The sequence below is a fragment of the Rhineura floridana genome, chromosome 7 (genome assembly GCF_030035675.1).
Source record: "Rhineura floridana isolate rRhiFlo1 chromosome 7, rRhiFlo1.hap2, whole genome shotgun sequence".
NCBI classification, from domain to species: Eukaryota; Metazoa; Chordata; class Lepidosauria; order Squamata; family Rhineuridae; genus Rhineura; species Rhineura floridana.
Window position 1 is genome coordinate 4,680,580 of NC_084486.1, and position 22,496 is coordinate 4,703,075.

General features: G+C 42.6%; 1 long non-coding RNA gene across 1 annotated transcript in view; it reads left to right on the forward strand.

Annotated features, from left to right (window-relative positions):
- Positions 1 to 1,232: 1,232 nt before the first annotated feature.
- The window catches only part of LOC133388310 (uncharacterized), a 36,235-nt gene continuing 14,971 nt past the window's right edge, over positions 1,233 to 22,496 (forward strand). Inside the window, exon 1 of the long non-coding RNA XR_009763731.1 lies at positions 1,233 to 1,296. This is a non-coding gene — a long non-coding RNA (uncharacterized LOC133388310). The remainder of the gene's footprint in view (positions 1,297 to 22,496) is intronic.

The following is a 22,496-nucleotide window of genomic DNA, read 5'->3' on the forward strand; positions in this document are numbered from 1 at the left end:
TGTGACATTTCAAAGCCTGGCTTAGTGGTTGCCAGATTTTAAAAGGTTTCTTTTCAGATCCAGACTGAGCCTTGACTGAAGCCTGTATGCATTTCCTTTTATATATAGATGTACTTGAAGGGTAGCATGGGGACTGGATTGCCAGATATCAAAGGGCACAGAGCTATCAAAGGTCTACCGAAACTAGGGTTGCCAGGTTCAGGGCCTGAGACTTATCCTGTATCTTTAGGAGAAGAGAAAGTCAACCAAGTGCAGGTGTTCTTGCAACACTGTAATGGGAAAAACCACAAGGTGGAATTCTCCCTTCCCCCTGCACAACTTTTAGATACAGAAGACCTCTTGCTTGCCAGGCCCGTCCTCTAAGAGGCCTTCTGTATCTTTAAAAGATATATTTTCTTATTCCTGACAATGCATATGGATTCTAATGTACGTGTGTAACCCTTGTAAGAAAATTGCACTATTTAAAGGTTAAGTCATTTAGTTAGAAGTAGGAAACGTAAGTGTAATCAAACCTTGTAAGGAATAATTAGCTGTCATGAAATTTGAAGATGAAAAATCTCCAAATTTCATTTTTTTTGGGGGGGGGAAGATGTTACAAAAATCTGTCCTTGCCCCTGTATTTCTGTTAGAATGTGTGTGTGTGTGTGTGTGTGTGTGTGTGTGTGTTGCAGCAAAGTGAAGAAATAACTGGTTTGTTAAGACTGGTCGTTGAAAGAATAAAGAAACTTAAGGTTTACTGAGGTTTATTTAGTTAAGGTTTATTGCTACAAAGAGGTAAAGTCATACATGCCGAAGTGGCCACACAACTTCCACTCATTACTGGCTAACAAAGAACAAAGACAGAAAGAGAAGAGAGGAAGCAGAGGAGCAAAGCCTGCAAAAACAACAAATCCCTTAGAAGAAGAATCAGCAAAGGGAAGAATAGATTGCCTTTCTGTCTAGCCCCTCAGTGGTTCACGTCACTTGGAACATGCATGGTTGGTGCTTTACTCCTAACTATTTCATCTGGGCAGCCCAGCTGGAATCCAAAACCTCAGGAACATGGCCCTTTCCTCTGCCCAGGCTGTGTCCAGCATCCCCTCCCTCCTCCCAAAAGGTTAATCCCGTTATCTGCAGTAAGTGATTTAAGCTTTAATTGGTCCAAGGGAGCCATGTATCCCTTAAATACACGTGGGATGAAAAATCCTTAAAAGGTGGGCTGTGATATGCAGCCTGTGTCCCTCATCCACTATCAGAAAAAAAACTGCACTTGACCAGTCAAACAGCTTTACACATGAGGAGACCAAAAGCCTGAATGTAAGTAGTGCCTTGGGATCAGATAGAAAATTGAGCTAAAGAGCTCCTTTTTATTTCAAAGTTCTGCTCTGTTCATTTGCGCTTCCCTTGCTTTCTTTTGCCTTTAATAAACGTTATCTAAGTTGGACAGTCGGGTCTGAGTGCTTGGTTGCCAAACTCTTAGGGTGTATAGATGCCCCACCCACATCCTAGGGCGTTTGGAATTTCCCATTACCAGGTAAAAGGATTGGTGGGGGGTCTAAAGAAAAGCAAACTCTTCAGATTGCTGGGAGCAGCATAGGAAGAGTGGGGTGCTGACTTAAGTTCTCACAGTAAAATACCAAGGCATCAGCTGGAAATGCAAGAGGCGTTGGTCCAGGATTCTGGAGATCTTAAATTAATTGGAACACCCCCACCCCCATATTCTTCCTGTCTGGGAAAAGGGGTTGCAGAAAGTGGTGGCAGCTCTCCTGGATAACTGGAGATGTGCAGCTGGTCTACCTTGAAAGGGAGTTTCTCCTTCTTCTTCTGTCACAATTACCACTTCAGTTTCCCTCCCACAGTAAATAGGATCTGGAAGGGCAATTTTTTATTAGGGCTACAACAGGAGGGAAGGATTAAAAGCTCTCCTTTCAACAGTCCCAATACAGTCCTGATATACATGGGGGATTTTTAAAAAGACAACAGATACATTAAATATAATTTCATATTTGCTATAACGTGTGTATGTGTGTGTGTATACACACACACACACACACATAATTGTGATTAACAAAACAGAGGTTTTTATTGTATTAACAAAACATTTCGGCTTCCGCCTTCATCAGCTGCTAACATACAAATGCTGTTACCAAGGTGGCAGTTATAGAGCTTCGAGGATGGAATGCTCAAAGAACAGCGGGGTTGCCAAGTTTGCTGATGATACTAAATTGTTCAGGGTTGTTAAAACAAAAAGGGATTGTGAAGAGCTCCAAAAGGACCTTTCCGAACGGAGTAAATAGGCAGTAAAATGGCAAATGAAATCCAGTGTAAACAAGTGCAAAGTTATGCATATAGGTCCAAAAAATCTTAATTTCACATATACTCTCATGGGGTCTGAACTGGCGGTAACTGACCAGGAACAAGACCTTGGGGTCATAGTGGATAGCTCAATGAAGATGTCAACCCAGTGTGCGGCAGCTGTGAAAAAGGTGAATTCCATGATAGAGATCATTAGGAAAGGTATTGAAAATAAATCTGCTGATATCATAAGGTGTATAAATCTATGGTGCGGCTGCATTTGAAATACTGTGTGCAGTTCTGGTCACCTCATCTCAAAAAGAATATTGTAGAGTTGGGAAAGGTTCAGGAAAGGGCAAAAAGAATGATCAAGAGGATGGAGCAATTCCCCTATGAGGAAAGGTTGCAGCATTTGGGGCTTTTTAGTTTACAGAAAAGGCAAGTCAGAAGTGACATGATAGAAGTGTATAAAAATATTCATGGCATGGAAAAAGTAGATAGAGAAAAGCTTTTCTCCCTCTCTCATAACACTAGAATTCATGGATGTTCAATGAAACAATGTTGGAAGATTCAGGATAGACAGAAGAAAGTACTTCTTCATGCAGCACATAGTTAAACTATTGAATTCATTCCCATGGGAGGCAGTGATGGCCACCAACTTGGATGGCTTTAAAAGAAGATTAGACAAATTTATGGAGGAAAAGGTTATCAGTGGCTATTAGCCATGATGGCTGTGCTCTGCCACCATAGATGCAGTATGCTTCTGAAAAGCAGTTGTCAGTAGCTGCAGGAGGGGAGGGTGCTCTTGAACTTAGGTCCTGCTTGTGGGCTTTCCATGGGCACCTGGTTGGCCACTGTGAGAACAGGATGCTGGACTTGATGGGCCACTAGCCTGATCCAGCACAAGGCTCTTCTTATGTTCTTAATCTTTCCTTACTCCATTCCCCTCTGAATATAGTTTGATGCTTGCTCACTTATTTTGCTGTTAGTCTTAACATTTTTAGATGAAATATCTATTTCTGATTCTGAAACCACCATCACTGCACAACAACGACAACAATGATGCAATCCTAAAATGTCTACTCAGAGGCAAGTCCCATTGTGTGCAATAAGGCTACACCCACAAGGCAGAGTGAGGCAGCTGCCTTAGACAGCAGGCACTGGGAGGCAGAGATTGTAAGGAAGGTGCTGGATGTCAGAGTTGTGTTTGCCATTTAGCGTGTCCTGTATCCCCTAAGCTAGCCTGCTATCTTCAGTTATGGTGGAGAGCACAGCTCTCTTTCCCTGTCTGTCCCTGTCCTCCTTGCAGAACATACAGTATAAACGCCAGAAAGGAAGCATAATTCCAACTAAAGACCATTACCAAAATGTGAGGTTTCCTGTAAAACTGATGCAACAGCATGATCTGTTTTAGCATGTCTGGCAGGGGTGAAACAAAAGTCAAGCATTAATAAGAACCATGCACTTTTGGCCCTAATGAGGACAGGTGGGAGGGGGTGTGGAGCAAAGGTCAGACCAGACTTTCAGCCTATATACAGTTTGTACCATTTAACCTGTTGCATCGCTCAACTTTTGTGACAGAAATGAAGCAGATTACCATCAGTGAGACAGGAAAAAGCAAGAGTGAGATGCTGTTCAGTTTAAGGGTTGACTTAGCATGGTCATGTGATGCTTTGTTGGGACAAAAATGACACCCACAAGAGTACTCCTATTTTTTTCCCATGGATGGAACACAGTCAACTTCACTGCATTTCCCTTAAAATCCAACACACCAGGAGACTGGGTAACAACACTGGACTTACACTGCAGGGTTGATATACAGTACTCAATTTCTCTCAGTCATCCTCCCAGCAAGATTTATTTATTTAACAAAAATGTATATACTGCTTACTCGAACAAAAAATCTTGATGTGGTTTACAGTAACCAGTCCAATGTATTAAGTGAAAATGCCAATAAAAACAGACATTAAAAACAACTTAGATTATATATATACATGAACGTAATTGTGATTAACCAAACTGAGGTTTTTATTATATTAACAAAACGTTTCAGCTTCCACCTTCATCAGCTGCTAACATACAAATGCTGTTACCAAGGTGGCAGTTATAGAGCTTCAAGGATGGAATGCTCAGAGGGGCTTCCTTTGCAGAAGCTAAGTAGGGGTGGTACCGTCCTCCAGGTTCAGGCCATGTGGTGCCAATGTGTCCAAATGAACAGAGCAGAACTTTGATATATTACAGCCAGCGGGGATTTTTCACATTCCACAATGTTAAATTGAAAATACCCCCATGCCATTCTGATGCTTCGCATAAGCTCATTTCAAAACAAAACCTTACAAAATGTACAGTCCTGAACTCAGAAACGCTTGCTTAACAAACCTCTCAATGTTCATGGCGATACACAAAACAGTCAGAGAGAATCGAGAGTTCAAAGTCTAAAAAGAGAGAGAGAAAAAACCCAGAGCCCTTTTGGACTTTTTTCTGTCAGAGTTCTCATAATCTGTTGCAATTCATTAAAAATCAGCCATGTTCAGAGTACCTGTAATCCTAATACTGACCTTGCCCCATACTCTGACCTTCATCTGCTGCAGTTTAAAAGTTTAAAAAATGCCTGGCTGATTTTTAATTAATTTAATAAATTTTGGCTGGGACCCAATGATAGCGTGGAGCATGCTCAGTGAGAACCAACTGTCAGCGTTCTAAAAGCCTCACAGCTGCTGGGCTTGGCTAATCAGGGGGCCACACCAGACTTTGACTTCATGTGAGACAGTCATGGCTTCCCTCGAAGAATCCTGGGAAGTGTAGTTTGTGAAGGGTGCTAAGAGACTCCTATTCCCCTGAGAGAATGGTTTAACAGTCAGCCACTCTGACAAGGTCTCTGAGGGGAACAGGGCGTCTCCTAGCAACTCTCAGCACCCTTCACTAGCTACACTTCCCAGGATCCTTTGAGAGAAGCCATGACTGTCCAAAGTGAAATAAAGGCCTGGTGTGGATGTGGCCAGGGACAGCTTTGGTTTAAATTTGGGTGGGAGGCTACATGTGTCTGCTGTAGAATAAAAAGGTGGGGGAAAGGCTGAAAAAGAATGATTCTGTTTACAATGTTTTCCTTTTGGAAAGGAAAGGGGCTTCCCTTCTGCCCAGTGCCCACCCACCCAATCTCCTCCCCTCCCACTCCCTGCCCCTTCCCTGGGTCAGTGTTGGACTACGATCTGGGAGACCAGGGTTCGAATCCCCACACAGCCATGAAGCTGACTGGATGACCTTGGGCCAGTCACTGCCTCTTAGCCTCAGAGGAAGACAATGGTGAAATCACCTCTGAATACTATTTACCATGAAAACCCTATTCAAAGGGTCACAATAGGTGGGGATTGACTTGAAGGCAGTCCATTTTCATTTTCAAACATGATTGCATAGAAATAGATCCCACTGAACTAAAAAATATGCAAATGATCAAACCCACCCTCCCTTCTCCTTCCTCCTATCCCCTCCTCTTGCCCCTTCCCTCCCCCTTCCTTTGCCTCTCACTCCCCATCCCCTTCCAACCCCCTCTTTCCCCTTCCCCTTCCCCCTCCTCCCCTTTCTCCTCCCCATGGTCAGTTTTACCTATCTTAAACATGATTGCACGGAAGTAAATACCATTGAACTTTATAAGCATGCAAATGATCAAACCTGCCCTCCCTTCCACCTTCCTTTGCCCCCCTCCAATACGCTCCTTCCCACTCCCACTCCTCCTCCCCCATGGTCAGTGTTTCCTATCCTAACCAAGATTGCATAGGAGTAAATCCCATTGAAAATAAGCATGCAAATGATCAGACCTGCTTTTCCCCTCTCCTCTCCTCCCCCTTCCTCCTCCCCTGCCCACTCAAGCCCTCCCTACCTCCCCCCCCCGGTCAGTTTTACCTATCCTAAGCATGATTGCACGGGAGTAAATCGCACTGAATTTAATAAACATGCAAATGATCAAACCTGTCCTCCTCCCCTCCCCATCCTGCCTGCTCCCCTTCCAGTCCTCCCCTCTGCATTTCTTCCCCTCCCTCCTCTTCCTCCTCCCCTCCCCATCCTCTGTGGTCAGTTTCACCTATCCTAAGCATGATTGCAGGGAAGTAAATCCTATTGAACTCAATAAGCATGCAAATGATCCATCCATTCTCAGCAAACTTGCACAGGATCCCATTTCTTACCTCCCGGATTAAAAAGCAGGGGAATTCACTAATAGGAAAAACCTTGAGGTTTAAGAACATACCTATAGCCCACAGCTATTCTATCAAACTTTAAAAAGCAGGGAAATTGGGCAGCTATAGTGAATGCACCAGGGGAGCAGGAGACCTGACCTCCTCTCTGAGATATTGGACTGCCCTACAAATGGGTCAAAATGCAAACACCATTTGGGTTGGTCTTTCACAGTCCAATCCACTTGCTGTGTAGCTTGGAAGAATTTGGTAACATGTGCCTCTGAGCATATGGTGAGTGGTGGCAACACCTGCCATCTCCAAAGATGGAGAATTATATTTTTGTATGTTTGTTGGTGTTCTTCTTACTTTGCTTCTTTCCTCTGTTATTAATGTTTCTACAGAGAATCTACACTAGAAAATTTTATTTCCCTCATTATTCATCCCAGAAATCTGTGTCAAATTTATTTTTATTAATTTCAAAGCCTTTTTATTGGTCAGTGTCATATGATGGTGAAGACAGCCTTTTGTGTTTCAAATTGGAGGTTATGTTCTATTTCTATTTTGGGTGCATTAACAGTGGAATTTGGACCTGTAGTTTGATGAAAAATCAGATTGATTCCAATATGTTGCTACTTCAGCAATGACTCTAGCTGCTGGAAAAAAGAGGATGCATATTTTCAGCCTGCTATGTTTAAACCACTTCATTTAAGGCAAGGTGGGCACAGTCAATTAAAAACATAGAGCACACCTAGCATTTTGCTAGAATATATTTCACCTCCCACTGTTTTATCTTGTGCAAATTGAGACACTCCTGAGGTCCACTGGAGACTATTCTGCAGAAGTCAGCGCCATTATTCCACAATTATGTTTGGAGTTTTTTTAGTATACATTTTGCAAAGAGTTGCTGTACTTCACATATTCACAGAAATAGAAACAAAATAAAAAGATTTCCTATAGGAAACTTCACTAAAATTGCAAAGGAAATCAGACATATTCAAAGTGACCATCTGAACTATATCAACTGTCTTAATCATGTTGCTTCCTCCCTGCTAAAACAAGATCAGCACAGCACATGTCTTGTTTCTGTTATTTGGGCTGATTGCAGGTGTTGCCACCACTCACCATATGCTCAGAGGCACATTTTACCAAATTCTTCCAAGCTACACAGGAAGTGGATTGGACTGTGAAAGACCAACCCAAATGGTGTTCGCATTTTGACCCATTTGTAGGGCAGTCCAATTCTCAGAGAGGAGTTCTGCTCCCCTGGTGCATTCACTATAGCTGCCCAATTTCCCTGCTTTTTAAAGTTTGATAGAATAGCTGTGGGCTATAGGTACGTTCTTAAACCGCAAGGTTTTTTGCCTATTAGTGAATATATATATATGTATTAAAGCATAAGTGCTGAGCATTGTTGGTATTAGCATTCTAGTTTCTGTCTATTGACTTAAATCAAAGATGAGAGGAGGACAACAGTGTTTAAATGAAAATGCCTAAGTGTTACACTCAGCTCAAAATACTTGCCCTAAAGATGGTTTTAATCCAGGAGGTACTTCCCTTTCATAAGCTATTGCAAGGTGAGTAGCCATAGTCATGGGTGAAACCCAGGAGAATGAGAGAGATGTCAGAAGGAGAAGGAACTGATATTGGTTGATATTTGTTAATATATATTAATGTAACATTTGTTTAAGTTGCCTGTTATTGTTGTTTCAGTTTTCTGTAAACCACTTAGAGATTTTTCTATATTAAGTGGTATAAATGTAAATGTAAATGTACTGCCTTCAAGTCGATTCCAACTTGTGGCGACCCTGTGAATAGGGTTTTCATGAGGCTGAGAGGCAGTGACTGGCCCAAGGTCACCCAGTGAGCTTCATGGCTATGTGGGGATTCGAACCCTGGTCTACTAGGTCATAGTCCAACACCTTAACCACTACACCACACTGGCTCTGATTAAGTGGTATAGAAATGTCTAAATCTTCTGAGATATATATATATCTTCATGACTGTCCCTGGGGAAGCTGTCAGTGGTGCTGGATTAAACATCAGGGTCATGGGTGGCCTGACAGATGTAAACTAGAGATTTTCCCATTCATAAGTCATATACTTAACTTCTCTGAGGTACTAATTCTTAGCAACTTACTTTTTTGAATTTATTTTTTATTTATTACATTTATGTACCACCTTTCATCCAAAGAGCTCAAAGTAATGTTCATGGTCCTCTCCACTCCATTTTATCCTCTCAACAACCCTGTGAAGTAGGTAGGATGAGACACAGTGACTGGCCCACATCTTTGGATTTATGGAAAAAATTATGTCCTTCAGAGTAAAAATGGCAAACACCACCACCAAAGGAATGAGCAATAACTAGTCTCCCCTTCCCCTCCTTTAGCCCTGACTCACACAGTCATAAGGCAATCAAACTGTCTCCAGTTTACTCACGAACACTTCATGTATACTGTGATACAGGCATAGCTTAGGAAACCAGAAAGAGGAAAATGGAGGTTTCTTTCAGTCCATAGTTTTCAGCTTATTGCAAATTGCCCTATGCCTGCTTGCTCTGTGTGGTAATGGAGGATTCAAGAAGAGGACACACACAGCACAAGGAAGAAGGGAGAGGGGAACCTACCAAAAGGAAACTACATCATAGGAAATTATAGAGTCTGACTAGAAATAGCACTTCTGTATAACCCTGCTCCCTAGTGGCAACATGCAAGGTTACCTGTTTCCAACACCAATGTCACCCAGTGAGCTTCATGGGTGAGTGGGGATTCAAACCCTGGTCTCCCAGGTCAGTCAAACACTCTAACAATTCATCACACTGGCTCTCTTACTCACAACTGTCTTTCTTTGAGTGGTCCTCTGTGACGCTAGTCATGCTATGAGGTTTACATATGTAAGGGACACAACCCAGAACCTGCTAGAGCCTGTTTGGGAAACATTTTTTTCAGACGAAGGGCCACATTTTTTCATGGGTAAACTTTCAGGGGCTAAGGATAGGGGAAGATGTTTGGTTCCGTTCGACTTTTAAAGCCAAATCAATCATATCCGCCCTTTCCAAACCAATATGAGAACCAAAGCACAGCCATCCTTCAAAATTCATGCTTATCCAAATCTTGCAATGCAGTTTGCCAACCAACCAGTGTTTCAAAAATGCATATATTATGGGAAAGTGTGCATAAAAATAAATACATTAGTGAAAAACATACAAAAATGCATTATGTGACAAGAGATGACTGGCAAAAAAGTGTACTTTAGTGTAAACTACATACATAAATGTGTTTATTAGAAGAAATTTGCACTGAAATGCTGAAGAATTTTCATGATTTTTTTTAAAAAGGAAATTTGCAAATTGCTGCTGAAATGTGGAGAACTGAATTTCAGAATGAAAAAATTAGAAATGGAGAGAAATGAAACTGACAAATCCTTTCAACTCTTCTAGGGCCACACAGCAGCAGTGTGTGAGGCCATAGGCAAAAGTGAGCAGTAGGCTAAATTCCAGCCACGCAAAAGGCAGAAGTTTCTCTCCATCCAGGCAAATAAGAGGCATTATCAAAGTTCAAAGACATTCAGACAAAAGTACTCAAGGAGGAGGACACACAGATAAGGACATCACTTATGAGGGGTGTGGCCTGGGAGAGTCTCGGCAGTCAGTTAAAGAGGCCTGAAAGAGTGTATCCGGCCCCCAGGCCTGAAGTTCTCCAACCCTGTTTTAGAGTTCTGAGGGTCCTCTCCTGTTTCCCAGCCTGGTACTCTGAGCCTGAGCTTAGAGCATCTTCCTGCCATACAAGCACCTAGATAATTGCAGAACTTGTATCTCTCATGTTGGGGAGGATGTGTGACAGTACCGTAGCACACTAACTGCTAGTAAGCATTATTATTGTTTCTTTAATGCCTTGGAGAGTTCCACAAACATGAGAACGTGCCCCTTTCTCCTAGATGCTCTGCTTCTTTAGTGTTCAGATGTTTACCAGGGCTGCCTGCATCTGAAGTAACATAGGTGTCTTCATGGTAGCCACATAGTTGTACATATCTGACCTGCACAAACTTGTTCATTTCAGGGTTTATAATGTAAAAGATGACTCATGATAGATGCCAGCTTTACAGATTAATCTTACTTACATATATGTCTTATTTTCCCCTTAAGGCTTGCCAAGAACATTTATTTCTGCTACACTAGGAACAAAATCGCAGCCAAACCTCTCGAGCATTACATACTGCAGACTCCATCTCTTTGGCCCTCCACATTAATTTCCTTCAAACGATATCAAGGGAGTAATATGTTAGACTTACACTATCAGTTTGACAAAATTTTGACTTTTATTTATAATCATTTGTGTAGAAAGCATCAGTTTCGGTTTGCTTATACCTGTTGTGGAGGGAATTGCTTCACCACAGATCACTTAAAATGCCTTTTGCTTTGTATAGTTGCTGAGGTTTCTGTTTCCGCTACAAGTAAATTGTATCTGTGATGTGTACAAATATCTTATGTATCTGCTTGGGGGTGGGGAAGGAGGGAAGAAAGGCAGGGTGAATGGAATTGGGGAGAGGAAGGTAAAGCTGAATTAATTTTTTGTGCAAGTGTAAATGTGACTACAATTATTAGGCCCAATTCCTTGCAAACATTACTTCAAGTGGGATCACCTGCAAAATGTCTCAACTGAAGTAATACTCCAGCAAATCAGACTGATGGTTAACATGAAGGCTGGCAGAATTATTTTTCAGATGCACCCATAAATCTTCTCAATATGAAAATATTGATAGAGTGGCTTCATACATGCAGCAAAGCCATGCAAGGCACATTTGACAATGAGGACTGTTATGTTCTGGTGCAAAGGCAGTATTCATATCTTTAAACTCTTAGAATGAGGAAACTTTCCCTTATATCTGACTTTACTCTTCCTCCCCCAAATCTAAACCTCTTTCTTCATATTTCATCATATTCCATTATACCCATTTGGTGGAGAAATGCATTATGTTCATGTTTTAATGCAAACCAACCAGATTTGTACTTCCTATACCAATACATGGCCCAAAACACAGCTCTCCTTCAAAATCTGTCCTTCTTTGAATTTTGTGGTGCAATTCTCAGTCAAAAATGTGTACAAAAATGAAAAATGCATGCAAAAATGCATAATTAGTGAAAATAACAAAAACTCCTTTCTATTGGGCAAAATTCCTTGCAAAAATGCACATACTAGGCGGTAGATTAGATAGATAGATAGATAGATAGATAGATAGATAGATAGATAGATAGATAGATAGATAGATAGATAGATAGATAGATAGATATGCACATACTAGGTAAAATTGTATACAAAATGCATATATTAGCAGAAATGCACAATAAAATGTGTATGAATTTCCATGCACACTTTTAAAAATTGCAAATGTGGAAATGTGGAAACCAAACTTAAGATTAGAAAAATTAGAAGTCAAAATTGACATAGTTGTCCATTCCCAGGTAGGTGTGGGAGCATAGTCTCCCTCCAGTGGACTAATAGCTGTGCCATTGTTCTCTCTCTTTTTGACATGCCATGAACAGTCTACTGCTATGGTTCTCCCAATTATGAGATGATTGGTTAATGGTAGTTTGGACTTTAGAGCAGGCCAAGCTTGGTTCAGCTGAGTGTCAACAGTTACAAAGCTACAAGAACATGCAGGGCAGGAACAGCCACACTCCCAAGCCATTCCATTTGCCAATAGGCCTGCTTCACCACTCCCTCTCCCACCATATCTATGCTCACTTTTTCTGTTCTGTGCATTGTCTACTTATAGGTTCATGACCTTTAGGAAGATAATGATGACAAAGAAGTTTTCATAGAGTCCAACAACCTAGCTCCTCTCCAGGGGTGTAGTGACAGGGGGGGAAATGAGGGCATTGGGCCCCCCAAATAATATTTATTTATTTATTTATTGTATTTGTATACCGCCCCATAGCCGAAGCTCTCTGGATGGTTTACAGCAACTAAAACATCAAAAACAAATATACAAATTTAAAACGTCTTTTAAAAACAATTTAAAACACAATTTTAAAAATTCAAAACAATTTAAAACACATGCTAAAATGCCTGGGAGAAGAGGAAAGTCTTGACCTGGCGCTGAAAAGATAACAGTGATGGCGCCAGGTGCACCTCATCAGATAGATCATTCCATAATTTGGGGGCTACCACTGAGAAGGCCCTCTCCCTTGTTGCCACCCTCCCAGCTTCCCTCGGAGTAGGCACCCGGAGGAGGGCCTTAGATGTTGAGCGTAGTGTACGGGTGGGTTCATATCGGGAGAGGCGTTCCATCAGGTATTGTGGTCCCAAGCCGTGTAAGGCTTTATAGGTTAAAACCAGCACCTTGAATCGAGCTCGGAAATTTACAGGCAACCAATGCAAGCGGGCCAGAATTGGTTTTATATGTTCGGACCGTCTGGTCCCTGTTACCAATCTGGCTGCTGCATTTTGTACAAGCTGCAGTTTCTGAACCATCTTCAAAGGCAGCCCCACGTAGAGTGCATTGCAGTAATCTAACTTGGAGGTTACCAGAACATGGACAACTGAAGCCAGGTTATCCCTGTCCAGATAGAGGCGTAGTTGGGCCACCAACCGAAGTTGGTAGAAGGCACTCCGTGCCACTGAGGCTACCTGAGCCTCAAGTGACAGAGATGGTTCTAGGAGAACCTCCAAGCTACAAACCTGCTCCTTCAGGGGGAGTGCAACCCCATCCAGGACAGATTGGACATCCACCATCTGGTCAGAAGAACCACCCACTAGCAGCATCTCAGTCTTGTCTGGATTGAGCCTCAGTTTATTAGCCCTCATCCAGTCCATTGTCGCAGCCAGGCACCAGTTCAGCACATTGACAGCCTCACCTGAAGAAGATGAAAAGGGAAATAGAGCTGCGAGTCATCAGCATACTGATGGCAATGCACTCCAAAGCTCCGGATGACCGAACCCAACAGTTTCATGTAGATATTGAACAGCATGGGGGACAGAACTGACCCCTGTGGAACCCCATACTGGAAAATCCAGGGTGCCGAGCAATGTTTCCCAAGCACCACCTTCTGGAGCCGACCCGCCAAGTAGGAGTGGAACCACCGCCAAGTAGGAGCGGAACCACTGCCATGCAGTCCCTCCCACTCCCAACTCAGCCAGTATTCCCAGAAGGATACCATGGTTGATGGTATTGAAAGCCACTGAGAGATAAAGAAGAATCAACAGAGTCACACTCCCCCTGTCTCTCTCCTGACAAAGGTCATCATACAGGGCGACCAAGGCTGTTTCCATGCCAAAACCAGGCCTGAAACCCGACTGAAATGGATCCAGATAATCGGTCTCATCCAAGAGTGTCTGGAGCTGGCCTGCCACCACTCGTTCAAGGACCTTGCCCAGGAATGGAACATTTGCTACCGGCCTATAGTTATTAAGATTTTCTGGGTCCAAGGAGGGTCTCTTTAGGAGTGGTCTCACTACTGCCTCTCTCTGGCAGCCAGGGACCACCCCCTCTCGCAGAGAGGCATTAATCACTTCCCTGGCCCAGCCGGCTGTTCCATCCCTACTAGCTTTTATTAGCCAAGAAGGGCAAGGATCCAGCACAGAAGTGGTTGCACGAACCTGTCCAAGCACCTTGTCAACTTCATCAAGCTGTACCAACTGAAACTCATCCAAGAAATCGGGACAAGGCTATGCTCTGGATACCTTGCTTGATTCACCTGCTAAAACACTGGAGTCTAAGTCCTGACGGATGCTAAAGATTTTATCCTGGAAGTGCCTAGCAAATTCATTACAGCAGGCCTCCGATGGTTCTACCATGTCCCTGGGGCCAGAGTGCAATAGCCCCTGGACAATTCTGAAGAGCTCCGCTGGGCGGCAAAGTGATGATTTGATAGTGGCAGCAAAATATTGTTTTTTTGCTGCCCTCACTGCCCCTACATACAGCTTACCATAGGCACTTACTTCTGCCCTCCATATGAAATTTTCCTTAAACTTAAAACTTCAGCTGAGCTTTTAGAAATATAGTTTAGGCATCCAAAGAGAGGGACAGGACAAAGTTACCAAGGGAATGCAAATACAATGTTGTATTCTGTTAATAATAAGTTTGAGTTTAAGAAGTTTGTCTTGAGCAGGGCCCAGAGGAAAAAGGGGCTGGAGGGATTAGGCCAACAATGTGACTGGATGTGATCAATAAAGTTCTCCTCAAGAATCCACAGTATCTTTGTCCCATGGATTAAAGGGGTTTGATACCAAACACAGCAAATATAAAAGTTAAAAGTGTAAATGAAGTGAACACAAATCTTGATGGATGGGGGAGGGAGTTGTCAAACCTAAGGGTTTACAATTGGAGGAAGGCAAGGTGGGAAGGACAGTATTGTGATGCACTGCAGAGCATCTCCCCCGTTGTTGCCAATTTAATGATTTTCCCACTAAAATCTAGTGTTTTTAGGTGCATGTCTGGTGCCAAATTTTGCTGTCTATAGTGGTTAGTGGGAAATCTAATGGATGTCAAACATTTTATGGTCAGACTCTGGTGGTTTTTACAAATACTTCACTTTCATCCCCCCACCCACTATTATCTATTTCATGAAACTGTCTAACCAAAATCTAACCTTTTAAAAAAAAATCTACTTTCGGATATTTTCTTGTATTTTTCATTGTTTGCATTTCTGCTCCTATGTACAGTCTCTGAAGTGCTACTTGACTATTGTTTCATTTCTGCTGTAAGCCATGGCTAGTTGGCTACCCCTTTGATTGAAAGGATACCAAAGTAATTTACACAACACAACACAATGAGCCAGTGACAGAAAGAATGATTTGTAAGTCAAGTCTCCAATCCTCAGCTGTGCTTGTTTTTTAAAGGTATAAAGACAAGGAGGTTCTTGCCAATTGGCTGACTGAAAAGAAAAGTCTTCAGGCAATATTCTACCCAATCAAAGCGGGATGTAGCCTAAGCACTACCAAAGGAGACATGATGATTAGGAACTATAAGCCCCCGAAATAAATGGCCTGAGCATGCACACTTGCCTCACCAATGAGGAACCTCAGTCTGTATTTAATAAGGTGATTCCACAAGGCATTCCTTTGTATAAACAGTACAACTTATAATCATCACAGGAAGAGCGGCTGGATCAGGCAAAGGCCCATCTAGTCCACACACATATTTATATCTGCAGTTCCAAGCTTAAATACAACACACCAATGGTTGCTAGTACTTTTAAATTCTATTATCCACCTTTTTAAGCAATTCCTCATAACAGTGTTTCACAATAACGCAAAAATGTTATCAAACACGGTGTCTAGTGGGTTAAGGTCAGATTTTTGTGGATTTGGGGTGTGGGTCTGTTTGGAAAAAATTTCTTGTTAGCAACACTGATATCCGCCTCCCCCTGTAGTGTTCAGGCAGCCTCTCTAGGTGATGGATGCTATTAGTGCATCTGGTGGATGTGCCTACCCAATTGGGTCTAGACAGTATAGCAGGCTAGCTTAGTCCAGGGCAGGACCTGAGAAGAAGCAGAGTGGTGAGTAAGCTGGCTCTCCAAAGCACAAGAAGCCTAATGAAACCTTACGAACTTAGTCCAGGCTCTGTGTGTGCATGTGCATGCGCCTGGGGGGCATTTCTTCCCTAGTTTGTTAAAAAAGTTGAAAAAGATATCCTTTCAATCCTTCCAAGCTGGTTCCATTTTAAAATGGTTTTTGAAGTAGGATTGCCAGGTCTCCGGTTTTTACTTGAAGACTCCAGAGTTTTGGGGCCATCTCGGGGTGAGTCACCCCAATCTCTGGTCTCTCAGCTTTCATTTTTTTTAAAAAACATAAGTTCAAGGTTGTCTGCTTCAAGAGATATACACCAAAACGTCAGCCCCCCCACAACTTCTGTTAAATGAGCTCATAGCTGGCTGCTCTAATCCCGCCCTTTCAGGTTTGTAGCCAATAAATGAAGTGAGGGTTGTGATTGACAAGGGATTTGTTGACCTCAGGGCAATAACTAGAACCCATTGCAAAGCTTAAAAAACTGTTGTCTTTTCCTTTTTGTCCGAAAATTTCATAAATTGAGTAAGTTTATAGATTTCAGCAGTAGCAAAAATCCCTTTCTCTGTGTGTGCAGGAGATGTAGAACAAAATAACCACAGCAGGAACTTGGGAGGCAATTGTTTACTGTAAACAATTTCAGTTATGATTATAATAAAAGTGTACATGCATGGTATTTTAAATTACTTGCAAAAATAGCATATTCTACATTTTATCTTTTGAACAGAATTTTTTAAAAAGTGTACATGCAGCTTATGATCCCATTTTAATGTGTTATACTTTTCTAATTTTTATTTACTTACTTATTTATTAATTAAATTTATATACCCTCCCTCCCAGTAGGAGCCCAGGGTGACAAACAAAAACACTAAACACTCTAAAACATCATAAAAACAGACATTAAAATGTATTTAAAATATTTTAAAACATATTAATACTAAACAGCTTTAACACATGTTTTAAAAAGCTTAAAAAACATCTTAAAAAGCAATTTCAGCACAGACTAGGATAAGGTCTTTATTTAAAAGGCTGGTTAAAAGAAGAAGGTCTTCAGTAGGAGCCAAAAAGATAACAGAGATGGTGCCTGTCTAAAATTTAAGGAGAGGGAATTCCAAAGGGTAGGAGGCATAACACTAAAAGTCCACTTCCTATGTTGTGTGGAACGGACCTCCCGAGACGATGGTATCTGCAGGAGGCTCTCACCTGCAGAGCGTAGTGACTGACCAGGTATATAAGGGGTAAGATAATCTTTCAGGTATCCTGGTCCCAAGCTGTATATGGCTTTGTACATCAAGACCAGAACCTTGCACTTGGCCTGGTAGCTAATAGGCAGCCGGTGCAATTCTTTCAGCAGCAGGGTGACATGTTGGTGATACCCTGCCCCAGTGAGCAGTTGGGCCATCACATTTTGCACTAGCTGCAGCTTCAGGACCAACTTCAAGGGCAGCAGAGCACATTATATTAATCCAACCTGAAGGTCACCAGTGCAAGGCAACAGTGTTCAGGCTATCCCAGTCCAGAAACGGCCACAGCTCTCTTACCAGCCAAAGCTGGTAAAAGGCATTCCTAGCCACTGAGGTCACCTGGGCCTCTAGCAACAAAGATGGATCCACGAGCACCTGATGACTACAAACCTGCTCCTTCAGAGGGAGTAGGACCGTATCCAAAGCAGGCAACTGACCAGTTATATGAATTCGGGAACCAGCAATCCACAGTGCCTCTATCTTGCTAAGATTCAGATACAGTTTATTGGCCCTCATCCAGCCCACCACCGAGTCCAGACACCAGTCCAGGGCTTGCACAGCCTCTCCAAATTCAGATGTTACAGAGAAATAGAGCTCGGTATCATCTGCGTACTGCTGAGACCTTGCCCCAAATCTCCTCATGACCACTCCCAAGGACTTCATACAAATATTAAACAGCATTCGGGACAAGATGGTACCCTGTGGCACCCCACAGCACAACCGTCAGGAGGCCAAAAGAAAATCACCCAGTACTATTCTCTGAAAACAACTGTAAAAGAGTACCTCTGATACCAATCTCACCAAGTCAGCCCAGATCAATAGTATCAAAATCTGCCAAGAGATCAAGGAAAAATAACAGGGTCGCACTCCCCCTGTCTTTCTCCCAATAAATATCATCCATCAAGGTGACTCAGGCTGCTTGAGTCAAATAACCAGGCCTGAATCCAGACTGGAATGGTTCAAGATAATCTGTTTCATCCAAGAGTCTTTGCAATTGCTGCACCACAACCCTCTTTATCACCTTGACCAGGCTGTAGTTGTCACAAAACAAGGGGTCCAAGGTGGGCTTTTTCAGGAGCAATCAGATCAGGGAGGACTGGTGAAGTGCTGGATGAGTGGAGGAGAGCTAATGTTGTCCCTATCTTCAAAAAAGGGAAAAAGGAGGAACCAGGGAACTACAGACCAGTCACCCTAACATCAATCCCTGGAAAAACTCTGGAGCAGATTATAAATCAGTCAGTCTGTAAGCACCTTGAAAACAAAGCAGTGATTACTAGGAGCCAACATGGATTTATCAAGAACAAATCCTGCCAAACTAATCTTATCTCGTTTTTTGATCGGGTAAGCTCCCTTGTAGACTGTGGGAATGCTGTGGACATAATACGTCTCAACTTCAGCAAAGCAAACCATTTGACAAAGTGCCCCATGATATTCTGATTAGCAAACTAGCTGAATGTGGGCTGGATGGAACAACTATCAGTTGGATCCACAGTTGGCTCCAGAATTGTACTCAAAGAGTGCTTATCAATGGTTCCTTCTCAAACTGGGCCGAAGTAACGAGTGGGGTACCACAGGGCTCAGTTCTGGGCCCAGTGCTCTTCAACATTTTTATTAACGACTTGGATGAGGAGGTACAGAGCATGTGTATCAAATTTGCAGATGATACAAAATTGGGGGGCACAGCTAATACCGTGGAAGACAGAAACAAAATTCAAAGGAACCTTGATAGTCTGGAGCATTGGGCTGAAAACAACAGAATGAAATTCAACAGGGATAAATGCAAAGTTCTACAATTAGGAAAAAGAAACCAAATGCACAGTTATAAGATGGGGGATACTTGGCTCAGCAATACGACATGGGAGAAGGATCTTGGAATTGTAATTGGTCGCAAGCTGAATATGAGCCAACAGTGTGATGTGGCTGCAAAAAAGGCAAATGCTATATTAGGTTGCATTAACAGAAGTATAGTTTCCAAATCACGTGAAATATGAGTTCCCCTCTTTTCAGCACTGGTTAGATCTCATCTTGAATACTGCGTCTAGTTCTGGTCTCCACACTTCAAGAAGGATGCAGACAAACTGGAACAGATTCAGAGGAGGGCAACAAGGATGATCAGGGGACTGGAAACCAAGCTCTATGAGGAGAGGCTGAAAGAACTGGGCATGTTTAGCCTGGAGAAGAGAAGATTGAGGGGAGATATGATAGCACTCTTCAAGTAAATGAAAGGTTGTCTCACAGACGAGGGCCGGGATCTCTTCTCCATCATCCCAGAGCGCAGGACATGGAATAATGGGATCAAGTTGCAGGAAGCCAGATTTCGACTGGACATCAGAAAAAACTTCCTAACTGTTAGAGCCATACGACAATGGAATCAATTACCTAGAGAGGTAGTGGCTTCTCTGACACTGGAGCCATTCAAGAGGCAGCTGAACAGCTGAGAATGCTTTGATTTGGATACCTGCATTGAGCAGGGGGTTGGACTTGATGGCCTTATAGACCCCTTCCAACTCTACTGTTCTATGATTTTATTTTTTTAAAAAATGTTCTGCAATGACCTATATCCCCAGTGTGTGTATATATAGAGTCTTTCTAACATTTTAAATGACACTTTTATAAGCAGGGGAAGGGCTGTAGCTCAGTGGTAGGGCACATGCTTTGCATGCGAAGGTCCAAAATCCAATCTCTGGAAAAGACTATTCCCTGGAATCCTGGAGAGCCAATGCTTGTTCATGTCATCAGTACTGAGCTAGCTGGTACCAAATGGCCTGAGTTGGTATAAGGCAGATTTCTTTGTTCCTAAAAGAGGGAAAAGACACAAGGGCCACAGTGACTCCGAAATTTATTTATGTATTTTATTTACAACATCTATATACTGCTTTACTGTAAAAAAAAAAAAGCAACTCTAAGTGATTTATAGAAGGAATTAAAAACAAAATTATTGGTAAAACCAGTTAAAGGCTAGTATTAAAAACATTCAAAATAATAAAACCAACAATGAGTTAAAAGCAGATGAAAACATAATAGCTTCCACATGCTAGGGTAAGCTTGCCTAAACAAAAATGTTTTTAGCAGGGGCCAAAAAGAGTACAATGAAGGCGCCTGCCAATGTCAATAGGCAGGGAGTTCCAAAGCGTATGTGCTGCCACACTAAAAGATGGATTTCTTACATGAGCAGAACAACTACTATGTGGCACATGTAACATGGAAAGTATATCTTGAACTTGGCATGGTAGAAAATCGGCAACCAGTGTAGATTTCAGAGCAGAGGTATTGTGTGCTGATAGGGTCTCCCTCATGTCAGCAATCGTGCTGCAGCATTCTGCACTAACTGCAGCCTCCAGGTCAGGTTGTGCTACATGGGGATTCCTATGACCTTGGCTGATTGGCTGCCAGGATTCTTTTAGTTTGGATTTTTGTTTAGGAATCCTGACTGGTTATGGGATGCTGAGTTTTCTGCCTTATTTATAGGAATGTTGTTGTAGTTGGTATGGTGTTGCATTTAGGAAATCATCACTGTCTTTTGTTTTCCTTTTTCTGTTTGAGTTTCATTTACCTCTGACCTCACTCCCTTACATCCATAGAAGCAACAACAGTGGTTCCATGTGGTCAGCTCAACTCCCTTAAACACATTGATGATGTACCTTGTTGTTTGCATGTCTGTTTTTTACCACCATTGGGCAAGAAACAGAGAATTTGCATACTGGGAGGTGTGGCTTTAATTGCTGTTGTTCCCAAGCTACTGCCTGTGAAAGTAGACCAAACCATGGTGTTTTCTCTCTGTCAGTTATTATTCACTCACTGGAATTGGCTTGGCTGTCAAAATGAGTTTATAGCAGCGCACGGGGTAGACAGAAAAGGGTAGAGAATCTTCTTAACCAGAGGGCAGCCAGGTTGGGCCCTGGCTGAGGGCCCCTGCAGCCTAGAGGGGCCCCTAAATGGCCCATCCCTAGGGTGGGAGGGTAGCGCTCTTGCTCTGCAATCCGTGGCAGCGTCGACTCGAGACACAGATCACAGAGGGAGCTCCCAACCCCCCATACAGATGTGTGGGCCCACAAAGCCTATCCACATGCCCCACCTTACCTCTCCCATTGCCATGAATGCTGTGTGCACTATCTGTGCATACCTGCCATCATCCAAGATAGCAGTGGAAGCTTCCCTAAAGGGCTGATAACCCTACCACCATCTTGGTTGATGGCAGGCATGTGCATGTACGTAGTGTAGCACGCATGTGTGCCATCAACCAAGATGGCGGTGGGGGCATCAGCCCCTTAAGGAAGCTCCCACCGCCATCTTGGTTGATGGCAGCCAGCGTGTGCAGTGTGCAGGGCATCCTTCCTAAGAACTGAGAGGTAGGTGGAGCAGGTGGGTGCCCAAGGGTCCAGTCATGCCTGGTGCCAGCCCTGTTCTTAACTCTTATTCATTTCTCAAACCTCTCTCTGCTGTGAAGGGTCAGGTCCATAAAGAAATTTGGAGCAGCCATGTTAAAAGGCAACCAGGGCATTCCAAGCAGGGGAATTATATATATACACACATATAATCATAGATATTAGAAGGTATATGTTTTAAAATCACAAGGAATTAAGCATCGGCCCACAGGCCTGTTGAAACCCTAAGATCCAGTCTCATAGAGAACCCTAAAAATCCATAGGCCTCAGAATCAGACCTGTGAGTAAGGGCCTATGGAAGCAGGCAAAGTAAACTCAGTTTGAACTCTTGTTTTCTTGCCAGAACTCGGCCGGTGCGTGACTGACATTTATTAATTAGTGTATTGTTTAAACCCAATGGGCATATAAAAGTGTAAGCTGTGACTGATAGATTTTACTGCTTGATCCTGGGAAACAGGTAGAAATCACTTATATTTGATTCTTGTGTAGAGTGATAATGCCGACTAGGGGGAAAAACTCTAACAAGTATCTAAGTTTTAACGAGAGAAATGTTGAGATTTAACAATGATTTCTAAAATAACCCAGTATGTTAAATTGTAATACAACTTCATACATGTGTTTTATGGAGAAAAAGGTACTCTGAGGTGATTTGGCTTTTCTATTCCTCTGAGGCTGAGAGGCAGGGGCTGATTCAGAATTACCCAGTGCCTTGTCTTAAATGTATGGTCTCCATGCACAGTACAGTACCTTAATCCTAACCCTTCCTCTATAGCCATGTATTTTTATAGTAAGGAAATGATTTCTGAGAAAGTATAAGGAATAAGAAACCTATAGCAACAAATACAGCTGTAGGTGCTCATAAATTTTCAGGCACCCTAAGTTAAGCCAAACCCAACCTGGCATCGTTAAGGAACATGT